Raw genomic sequence first — 11898 nt, 5'->3', positions numbered from 1 at the left:
ATAGATAGATAGATAGATAGATAGATAGATAGATAGATAGATAGATAGATAGATAGATAGATAAAACATTTCAAGTACAAACTCTCTTATAGTCTCTCTCTATCTCTGTCTGAATAATTTTTCTGGACCACCACACTGCCAGCTTGATTTTGTGACTATGAAAATGAGCTGTTACTTTCCAGTCATTTTACACTGAAAGGAAACAAACCCTGTGTGCTTGTGTATTAACCTGCTGATTAAAAGCAGGATGTGTACACAGGTGAGTTAACAGGGCTCAGGTGCTGCTTGGCGGTTCTTCCTGCCTCCACAAAGCACATCACCTGCTTTCACTGAGTACTCAGGGTTTGTTTTCAGTGATATTTCTGTGTCGGTGTTTGGGAACCTGCTGTAAAGAAGCGGCAGAAGGATAGGTGTTCCTTACCTCGATTGTTTGAGTTTGAGTCACGCTGCCAAATGCACCTGCAGGAATTCACTGAAGTTAATCCATCAGCTGGTGATGTCTCCATGCTTTGCTTTTCTTCTTCGTCTGTTCATTTTAAACTCCAAGTGGAGCCTTTCCACTTACTGTTGGTCTCATTGAACAAAAAATGGTTGCAATTCAGTTTGGGGAGCAACAGGGGGCGCTCACGAGGCAGTCCTCGATAATTAGCAATAAATGAAGCTGTTGTTTTACACCTAAAATGACAGCTTTTACTTTGCTTCTCATGAATACAGCATTTATTTGTGTTAGAATAGAAATTTAACAGCACCAGCCAGTCGAGGTGGATGAACTGATCCGAGTATCGATAATATCGAAACCAATGCTGGTATTGGTATTGGACTAATACTACCACAATAGGACTGATACTAACTAATTATCAGGTGTGTGTGTGTGTGTGTGTGGGGGGGGGGGGGGGGGGGGTAATTTAGTGGTCATTAAAATGTGTTTTAATAACCAAAATGATGATGACTCATCTCACAAATCATGACCCCCTACATAAGCTGCCTTTATGGGCAAAAAGTATTGGTATCTGTATCAGTATCGGCAATACAGGCCCTATCTTTATTGGTATTGGATCAATAACAAACATATGTGGTATCACACAGCACTACAGGCAAGTTTGCTCATAAAATGTGATAATCAGGGATTTCTAAATTGTAACTTGATGTTAGAAGTTAGAAGGTGTTAGAAGGAGAGACGTGCCTGAATGTTCCCCGAATGCTTTGTGGGTTTTCTTTTCTTAATAAGTAAGACCTGAAACTAGAAATTCAGACCATAAACTCAAAAAAGTGATAACTGCAGTTATAGATCAAGTGCATAAAAATGGGGCCCCTTTTCCAATAATTCCATATAATTTGACTTCTTTTTGAAACAGCACGAGTCGCCCCCTGGTGGTGATTGAAAGAATGCCGGCTTGAGACACCTTTGTAGTCGTGCACATCCTTGAGTGTCGTGCCTGCGCAGAGTAAAAATCTGTTGTATTAATCCAGCAACACCTTAAAAACGACCACACTAATAACAGTTTTGCGGCGAGGTCGATCTAGGATTCGGCTCTTGTCCCCAGCCTGCTGTTCAGCTCCTCACACCTCAGATGTGCAGTGGTGGTGCAGTTTAACTCTCCCCCCTACTCCCCCCCCCCCCCTCCACCTCCACACACTGGCTTCATCTCTGTTTTCTTCCTGTGCCACATCCTGCATGCTAACAGAGGGGTTATTAACACAACAAACTTAAATGCCCTATATAAATAATACGTTCACGGAGATGCAAACCGGCTCAGCTGACACTGTTTAGGCAGCGCCTCCAACATCTGTTTATGAGCACTTTGCCTAATGATATCATCCGATATCATTAACTGTGGCAGTGCACGCCGCAGCAGCAGGTGCAGCTGTTTATGCCCCCACCACCACCATCTCTACACCTCCCGAGTACACCAACACCTCCCCAACAGACACACACACTGGAGGAGAAAAGACTTTCACGGTCTCCTCCAACAGCGGCACCAACCCTTCCCTCCCTTCCACCCCACAAATCGCCAAACTACTCATTAGGACAATTTTCCTCAACAAAAAAAAAACAAAAAACAGCCCCTATGATTTCAATCTGTATATCACCTGTAATTGTAGTTTTTAGCGAGTGTCTGATTCCATACATTTAGCCGGAGTAAACGGCGACTGCGGGCGCGAGCGTTGAAAGCACGCCTCTTTCTGCCGCCGCCAGCTGCAGAGGCTGTTTTTAGATGGCAGCCTCTTTCTGCGGGGAGGCTCTCGCAGGCCTCTGAGTGCGCTTTCTCAGGAGGGAGGCGGAGCCTGGCGGGCCGCTGCTTTGTTTCCTGATTTGGTTTTGCTCTGTTTAGATGCTGGAAATTACAGAAAATTATTGAAATTATTATTTCTGGCATCGACAATCAGGCTGCTTCCTCTTCCTGACCGGAAAGGCCGCGTTCGGGGGTCTCCGCGGGTTCTCCGGAGCCCGATTTGATCGTAACACTGCCGCAATTAGTCAGATGGTGGATTCAAATGTTGTGCGACACTAAGCTACATGTTACATTAGCACTGTACCCGAGACGATTACAGTGTTTAGAGATCCAAAACAAACAATGCGTATGGCAAAATGTTCACTGGCTCATCTTCATGGTTATTTATAAAGAAGAGAGCGCTCGGCTCTCACCTGTCGTATCCTCCTTTAAAATATTTAAAGGACCACAGCGACAAATTCTCATGCTTTGTTTGATATGAAACGCTTGCAGGTGTCGGAGAACCTGCCACAATCGTCTGGAATCAGGTATCTTTTTCTTCTTGACACAAGCCTCAGGTTTGTGTCTCATGCAGCTCCTTAAAGCCAGGGAGAGGGCCAGACTTACTCAGAGACAGTAAGTGAAGGGACAGGCTGAATTGAAATATGACAAACAAGGTGCTGGGAAGGTCGTAAAATCACTCAACTTGGGTAGATTTGGCAGATTAATTTAACACAAGCCTGGATTTGTGCTCAAACGAGAACTTTCTGATAGAAAACTTTGATTTTTCCGTATTAATCTGGTATACAATCAACTTAAATCCTGTACTGACCTTTAAAAAAAGTATATTTACAGTTAGATCTTTAAGTCTTTGGTTGGAGAAACTTTTGGCTCTGTGCGCAATGGATTTAAAATCAAACAATCCAGATGGGTCTTCATGACGCAACACGAGGATAATTCTTTTGCTTAACTGTCAACTCGTGAGAACTTGCCATCATTTCACAACATCAGGACAAGCAAAGGCCCATTGTTACACCTCTCAGTAACAGTATCTATTACCCTTTTACAGGGTAATAGATCCACCATATTCAGGAGCTTTAACCTGCAGTTTGTGTTCATTTGATTCACTGAAGTCCACACCTTTCTAAACATTTTACAATTGAGGGAGCGTATCAAAGGGCAGAAGGAACCTTTAGTTCCTTGGAAAATTCCTATGGTCGAAACTGTTTATGTAGACACAGCTCACGTGAGCAAAATGAAACACTGAAAAGGGTAAAACCAGGTCGAGACAAGGATGCTCGTGTCAGCCAATAATAATATTTTCGGTGTTTGATGAAGGATTAGTTTGAACTGTGCGATTTGTGATCAAAATGTAGGAAAGAAAGGTGTTTCTGCTGTGATTTCAGAGAGTCAGAAAGGCTTTGCAGATCAGAAATCTAATATATTTTTAATTCTATAAGTAACTATATGAGATTCTTTCATTTACTCTGATTCAACTGTCAGTTTATCTTTGCTATTTTTTTGAAAGTGTCCATCCGTCTTGTGTATTTGCTCTCCTGTGAGTCTGAGGCTCCTCGTTCTGACAGTTCCACCCTAAGACGAGCGTTCTGGCACCCAGAGGAGGAGTTTTTATTCGCAGGCAAAGACCCCGACTCTGAACCCGCTCTGAGCGCTGAGGGCCAGCAGGGGATACACGCCGACCACACGCAGATGCACACAAGATCCTCCAATAATGCCGAGGAAACACAAACACACACACACATACGACAGATCGAATCTGTCTGAACGTGAGAAAACACATGTACACAATGAGCACACACTCCTCCTCCTCCTTCCAGCTGTTCTCTAAATCTTGATTACACAAGACACCAGGGGGGAGACTCCTCCTTCTCCTGATGCCTCCTCCTCGATCCGGTTGTTGGGCGATTCGCTCACAAGGAGGCTGAGCGGGCCCGGCTGACCTGAGGTGCTCAGTGACCCGGGGTTGGGGGTCCAGAGAGGGCCACGGCCCCGGGGCCTCTTGGCTGGGCTCCCCTTCCTCCCCTTTCGCCTTCCTCTCCCTCTGCTCCGCGAGCGGCTCATCTTGGGACGGGAGACATGGGCAGAGACAGCAACGGCCTGGGGACAACTGGCCGAGGAGGAGAAGATGAAAAATTAAAAGCATGAAACTCCTCCTCTGTTTGAGATGCTCGGGTAACTTTGTGCCAAGTGAGATGAAGACGAGAGGAAGGAAGAGAGGGGGCAGTAATCAGATGATTTTAATCCAAGCTGATTTTGTTCAGAGGAAATTTGTACATTTTAAGGCTTTTTTCCAGCAGGAGAATGAGATGAAAGTAGAAGAGGCAGCATGTTTATGTAAAAACCGTCAAACTGAGAGGAGTGGGTATTCCTGTTAGAGACGAGGAGAAGCCGTTAGATAAACCAAGAAACGAATTAAAGGTAGAAACCTGGACTTGTGCAGTGACGGGTTGCTCCGACGATCCTCAACAGGCATTCCAGATATCCTATCCTGATCTCATTCCATAAATTAATGCTGGTATGCACGCTGTGTCCATGGTTGTACCAAAGTGGGACTAATCAATTACTCTCAAATTGTTTTTTCCTGTTCTTCGTGAAGCTAACAAAGTTTTTTTTAATAGTTTTCAGTGTCTACACCCAACTAGTGTGTGAAAGCAAAAGTAAAGAGTGAGACAATGTGAAAAATTCAAGATTCAAGCAGGGACTCTAACCCGGCCTCCTGGATCACAGTCCTACAACCTATCATCAGTTTTGAGGTTGCAACTCCAAATGTATTGTGACCCCATCCTAATCAAACAGCTAACCGATGTTTTAGACAATTATCTGAATCAAAAACGGGATCTTTTATTAGGAAAAGGTCTTTATGGCCTTTCCAAGAGCTTTCCCAAAACTTGATTTAGACAGTTTGTGATTCCTTACTTTAATTTGTCGTATTTTATGTGACGATTCCATTTAATTTTACTTACTGAGGTTCTCAAACCTGGAATGTTGGTTTGTTTCAGATATTTAGACTTTCCAGTTTGGTCCAAAGGAGATTTGAAAGCACCTCCATGGCATGGCAAATGGCTCCGCCATTCCTGAGCCTGCTTCAACCAGAGGCTTCTTCCTGTTAAAAGGAAGTTTTTCCTTCCCACTGTTACTAAGTGCATGTTAAACTGATTGTTGGGGCTCTCTCTGTATTACTGTGGGTTCTTACAGTTAAAATACAAAGCACCTTGAAGTGACCATTGTTGAGATTTGGGTTATATAAATAAAACTGAACTGAAACTAAAGAGCCATACAGTGTGTCAGGACGGGAACTCGGAGACAGCACCTGCTGCAAAGCTGACTTGTGCCCTCCAACTTTGTCAGAGACACACATCATTGGAGTGTTTTGTAAAAGATAAAGTTTGAAAAGTCTGGGTTTGAAATCTTGAAGCAGACATTGGATAAGAGGCATTCACCCCATCAGGCGCAGCTCAGCGTAGAAGAGGCAGAGAAGATATTAAATCAAATGAAATTGATGAACTTGAAGTCCTCATAGCCTCAGTGGACTTGTATTCTGTGCTTCGATGGAAATTTAGCCTGGCTGCTCTACATTCAAGTCCATCAATTAACCTCTCAACATCCACCAGGTCACTGGACAGCCGTCGAAGGTTGGGGTTACGTTAGTGTTCGGTGCTTTTCCATGAATTTTCTCAGGTTTGGGACACCCAAGTGTAATAGCTTTAGACAGAAATGAATGTATGACACTTTATTTGAAAGGTAACAAAAACCGGCCCTGCCTTGCTCCTGCTGTAACCAGTTCACGGTTTGCCGGTGACTTCTTTGATGCTGATCTGGCAAACATCAGCTTCAAATGGGTCTGGGAAACGTGGAGAAGGTGCAGCAGAAATTAATATAACTTCAGCATTCAGTCCTTCCATCAGCTGTCTCTGAGCCTGAACTTCCTGCTGGGTAATGTATGCTCGCTGTGCGTTTGCCGGACCTGTCTGAAGTGATTTCTGACGGTCTTGTTTAATTAGCAGGACGCGTGTGTACTTTTATACATATTCATCGGGCACAGATTTCAGGACGATTGATGTTGTAATTGATTCAGAAGGTTTTATAATTTCTGCAGAGGCACACCAGGAATTTCAATGACTTTGCGATTTGGGGAGCAAGAAAAGAGAGAGGAAGGGGAGGGCGAGGAGATCTGAGGGTGCCGCGTCTACACCTGAGGAAACGTTGACACGCCTCAGTCGGTGTGATTTCTGTCGCTTTTCGACGGGGGGAGAACGCAACGAAGAGGGCGATGTCAGCTGCTTTCTTCTTCCCTTTTCACAAGTAAATTACACATTTAGGATTTATTAAGACACGAAACAATTTTCAAATAGCGAATCTGTGGAGCCTCCACGGAGATGTGCTCATTACTCTGTAGCCCAAGGCCATGTTCACCGCCTTGAATGCATCCTTTTTTTCCTCCTCCTCCTTCTTCTTCTTCTCCTCTTTTTTCCCCTCTGTCTGTGTTTTTTTTGGCCGAGCCTGATCCCGTAATGTCACAGCGGTTTGTTCAAAGCCGCGACAATGATTCAGGCTCCCAGCAGGTGCCGCCCCGATGTCTGTTCAATTATTAAAGTGAGGGCCACATGGATGCATTACAGCCGCCGCGCCCATTAGATAAAAAGACGACAGCTTTTGACGTGGCGCATATTTCCTCTCTGCCTCACAAAGATGCCGCCGCTGCGACTCTTTCTTGTTGCTTCTTTTTGTTTTATTCATCACCGTCCTCGTGATCCCCCCCCCCCCCTCCTTCTTTTGCTATGCATGGAAATATTAAAGAGCCATTTGTTCCCTTTCAGTGTTGTGGGCACAAGAGCTATCGTGATCTTTTTGATTCCTTCTCGTCAAACTGAGGTCGTGGCTGTCTTTTTTAACTTCCCCGCCAGCCCCCCCGCCGCCCCCAATCTAGCCATGAAACTGCCATCGACTTGATAAATAAATCATTCAGTGGACACAAAGTCAAACCTCGTTCACAATCACTTCCAGCAGGCGCCTTCTTCATCTATTTCGTCCTCCTCGAGCGCTCAGATGTTCCTGCTTTGAAATCGCCAATCCCCGCCTGAACAAAGTCCAACAAGATTGCTGGAATCAGGTGGCATCGACTTGGTCCGGGCGCCCTCCTGATGCAACCTTCCTGAGGGTTTTGTGTCTCCTCTCAGGCTTGAACCATGGTAGGCAAATGTGCAAGCCACTACTATTTGAAGCCGCTGGCATCAACTCAACTCCCCTCTAAAACTTTTTTTTTTAAGTCTGAACAGAGTTAGAAAATGCAGTGACAGGGTCAGATCCACACGAGCTGCGTGGGGGTTTTTTATGCCAAAACCTTGTGCGTAGCATCTCGGTGACGTGTAAAGATGGCGCGCCTTCGGGAGAAGGCTGACAGGCAGCAGAGCGTCACAGAACATGAGAGAGACCTTCAAGTGGCCCTGGTGCTGCTGTGCCGGTGTGTTAGGGTGACACGATGCTCTGCGTTTCGAGAAGAAGAAAGAAAGTACGACATACAGAAGGCTGAATGTGAATATACTGGATTTTTTGCTTCTTTTATAACAACAGGTCTGCACGGCACTGAAAAGGATCCTGCATTAATATCTGTGGGAGACTTCTGCAACTGTAAAGATGGCATTAGAAGCAAAACCTTCAGGGGGGAGAAAAACAGGGTTTTACAAGTGATTTACTTAAAAAAAAAACTCACATGAGACCAAAACTGTTCATGTAGCAGGCTGGAAGAGAGTTTATTTCCCCTGTAAACTTGGACATTTTAACATGGGAGTCTATCAGGATTGACTCTGGAGGTTGATGCTTGGAGTTCTTTTTGATAATTTAAAGCAACTGCCTGAATCATTGCTTAGAGTTTAACTCTAGTACAGTAATGTCGGGTGATAACACATAGTGATTATTTTAAAGGGAATTTATGTGGTCAAAAAGAAATTTTATAGTCAGCTGTCATTTTTCCATTTTGTGTTTCTCTTTTGAACAGTTGTCAGTGATGAAGGGAGACTGTACCTTTACTGGACAAGGCCTACATGTCCCAGGAGTGGGTGGACCAAAGAACAAGATTCCGGCTCCATTTGTTTATTTTATTAAGGAATTTTTTCCTTAACAATTCCCTAATGTTTCACTAATTTTATAGTCTTTTTGTATTGTGGGTTAAAGACTGAGTGATAAGACTTGCATCTAGAACGAGGAAGGTTTGGTGATCAAGTTCCAGTTTTAGGAGCTGTTGTATGACTCAGTGCCGCTAATGCAAATGTAAACATAAGAGTGTTTTCCAGTGCATCTGTTTGGTGGATGGCAGGTTATCAATCATTCATTCATTCATCATTCTTGGAAGAAAGTAACCAGGAAGTGTTTCCCTTTGCCTTGCACCTGGTGATCCAAGCTTTGGATGCAGCTGCTCGGCAATGGAAACACTTTCCATAAAGCTCTCTCTCTGCGCTGTTCTTGAGCTAATCTAAAGGCCACATGAAGTTTGGAGGTCTGTAGCAGTTGACTCTGCTGAAAGTTGGCGGCCTCTGCTCCTCACCATCCACTTCCTGTAATTGCAAATCACTTCCACTTTGTTTTAAACCACTAACAGCTGTGGAATATTTAGTAGTAAGGAAATTTCATGACTGGACTTGTTGTAAAGGAGGCATGGTACCATGCTGGGATTCGCTGAGCTCCTGCAAGCAAGCTATTGTTTCACAGATGTTTGTAGAAGGAGCCTAGATGCTCGGATTTTATAGATTTTATATACGTGTGGCAGTGAAAGTGATGGGAACACCTGCATTCAATAATTTGGATGGCTGAGTGAATACCAAATTATTGAATATATATGCAGTATAGTGTATTTTAGAGTTTCGAGCATTCATCATTCTACTCTGAGAGTCAATATTCCTCAAGTCACACCACTAAAACATTAGAAGCACCCTGCTCAGGTTCAGTAGTTTTATGAACAATGAAAATAAAAAATAACCACGTTAAACAAAAAATTAATGCTAAAAAACCACCTGAAAACACCCCGACTTTCACCTGTAATAAAGAAGAGTCTTTTTTCCCTTGAGGAAGTTTTTACAATTGATCCGGCCAGTCCGGTCTTGGAGATCTAGATAAGTCATAGTAAGAGACATATAACACGTATTAACATAAATTTCATGCTACTATTCGGCTTGATTGCAGTTATATTGTCTCTCTTTTTTACATTTTACGATTCACATCGATATTTCTAAACCAAAAATTCAAATTTGAAAGCATTATTTAAAAAAAAAATGCTTTCTTTCTATCTTTTCAAGTAAAGAAAGAAGTGCAACCTTCCACTCCCACACCAACAAACCCAACCTCTCCTCCTCCTCCTCCTCCTCGTTTCTTCTTCTTCTTGTGTTCTGTACATGCCAACAAATCCTAATTGCACCCCACACTCTTTTCTTCCCACCGATGCTGCGCGCTTCGTGCCACCAAATTCCTTGTGTGCTAATTAGGCACGCAACCATGGTGGATACACTCCTGACAGGTGCTGCTGGCCTGCTGGGGTCACATACACACAAACACACACACATACACATGCACACAAAGAGAGACGCGAGAGAGAGAGACTGAGCGAGCATTAAAAATAAATGGAGAGAGGAGAATAACGAGAGAGGCAAGACGTGTTAATTTCTATCTTCCATCTGTTATTACATAAGCACTGCCAACAACTACGCATCTCTGGAAGAACAGAGAAAGGGGAACGAGAGGAGGAGAGGAAGATGGAGAGCTGAAAAAAGACAACAACAGCCATGGTTGAAGTCCTCCTCCTCCTGCACGGAAGAAGAAGAAGAAGAATTCCTCGGGGAGGATGGCGAAGAAGAAATCAGATTGATCGAGCAAACACCAAACTTGTAGATTCATTCGGAGGGTTTTGGCTTCCAAAACATTTTGAATGCATAACCTGGTGTTCCATCCTCGAAACGTGGCAGAAAGAATGAAAAAAATGTGGCGTCAAAAATGGGTTTTTTTGCTGTTTGACAAGTTAAACCCCCCCGAGGGCTTGGAGCCTCAGAAATTTTTAAAAGTGAGTCTTCTTTCCTCGCATACAAGTTTTCTAAAACTTGCATGCAAGCTTGTAAAACTTGTGAGAGTTTCACGCGGGATGTCACACTAAACGTAGCGCTTCTAGGCCTTCAGGTAGCTTCAAGCTCATGTTTAATATAACGCATAATGTTTAAAAGTGTGTGAATGTGTGTGTGAATGGGTGGATGACTGGCTGTGTAAAGCGCTTTGGGGTCCTTAGGGACAAGTAAAGCGCTTTACAAATACAGGCCATTTACTGTTTACCATTTAAATGCAGAACAAGCATGTTTTTGTCTTGTAATCCAAAGAGCACTCACATGAAGACTGCGACAGACTAATAAAAAAGTGAGCCTTTTTTTTGTTTGATTTAAAGGCCAGAAATACACAAACATCCTCAGTCAGAAGGCAAATAGATACCAAAGCAGACTAGTGACACAGAGGAAGTACAGAAGTTTGTTTCTGCCACTGAAAAACATTTTTCAACACCCAAGTCAAAGTTTTAGGTTGTTAGCTCTTTTTTTAAAAACTTGAGGAATCCTGGTTTACTCAGAAGTTTGAGTAAGTGAGTCGAATTTTTTAGTCACGGATGCCAGACAGGTTGCAATATTTCTCTGCCATATCAAAACTAAATAAATTAGACCACCTCTTTTACCTGTTACTTGTAATCGCCTGCTTGTAATCTCACTTCTTTTACTTGCCTGCTACATACACCCACACAAACCTCGCTTACCTGTTGCTTATGGAAACATTCAGCTCTACTTACCTTCCAAAGGAAGGACTTACCCGCTCACCTGCCTCCCCACTCTCCATCAACCACCTCCACAAACTCTTGGATAACCACCAGCTGCCTACGAACTATTTCCAAGCCTCAATCTTAACTCAGCTAAGGCTGTTAATCTGTCAGGATATCCCACTTCAGCCATATTCTACTCCATCCATCCATCCATCTTCATCCGCTTTGTCCGGGGCCGGGTCGCGGGGGCAGCAGCCTAAGCAAAGAGGCCCAGACCTCCATATTCTACTCTTGGACTCTAATTGCTAATGCTAATTCCCCATCTCCTCTCTGACAGAGCTTCTGTGTGCAAACCAGTATAGCTGTCACGGGCTGCGACGGCAGACCGTGGAGTTGTAGAGAAAGTAGGGCCCAAACGCGAGACTCAAGTGAAGGACAGTGGATTTATTTATGGCGAGTGGACAGAAACGACAACTATATACAATTCAAGCACTGTGACTCCTGTGGCGATTCCTCCAAGAATCCCACACAGTGCACGTGTCCATAGCAGTGAAAAGGTGACAACTCCAAAAACCCGATTCCACTCTGTGATTTCCCCTCGTGACGACGTTCCTGACTCCCGACTCCTGGTGACACAAAAACACACACAGCTCAGCAGGCAGCCTTTAGTAGCGAAGCCGATCACAACACACTAATCTACGGAGGTACTTAACAGGTTCGACTTAGTATAATCCCCTGCCGACTGGGGCTCCGCCACCTTCTTAAATAAGGCGCCCCTCATGAAGCCATTAGCTGCAGCTGGTGAGGGCTAATGGGCGGCAGGTGCGGCAGTCCCCAGTGCGGGAACACTTCCGGGTCGCAGTCCCCTCAGCGACCCCAAAACAT

Source organism: Pundamilia nyererei, unplaced genomic scaffold (assembly GCF_000239375.1).
Source record: "Pundamilia nyererei isolate P.nyererei 1_Seehausen unplaced genomic scaffold, PunNye1.0 scaffold00085, whole genome shotgun sequence".
NCBI lineage: Eukaryota > Metazoa > Chordata > Actinopteri > Cichliformes > Cichlidae > Pundamilia > Pundamilia nyererei.
This window is presented reverse-complemented; position numbering follows the sequence as displayed.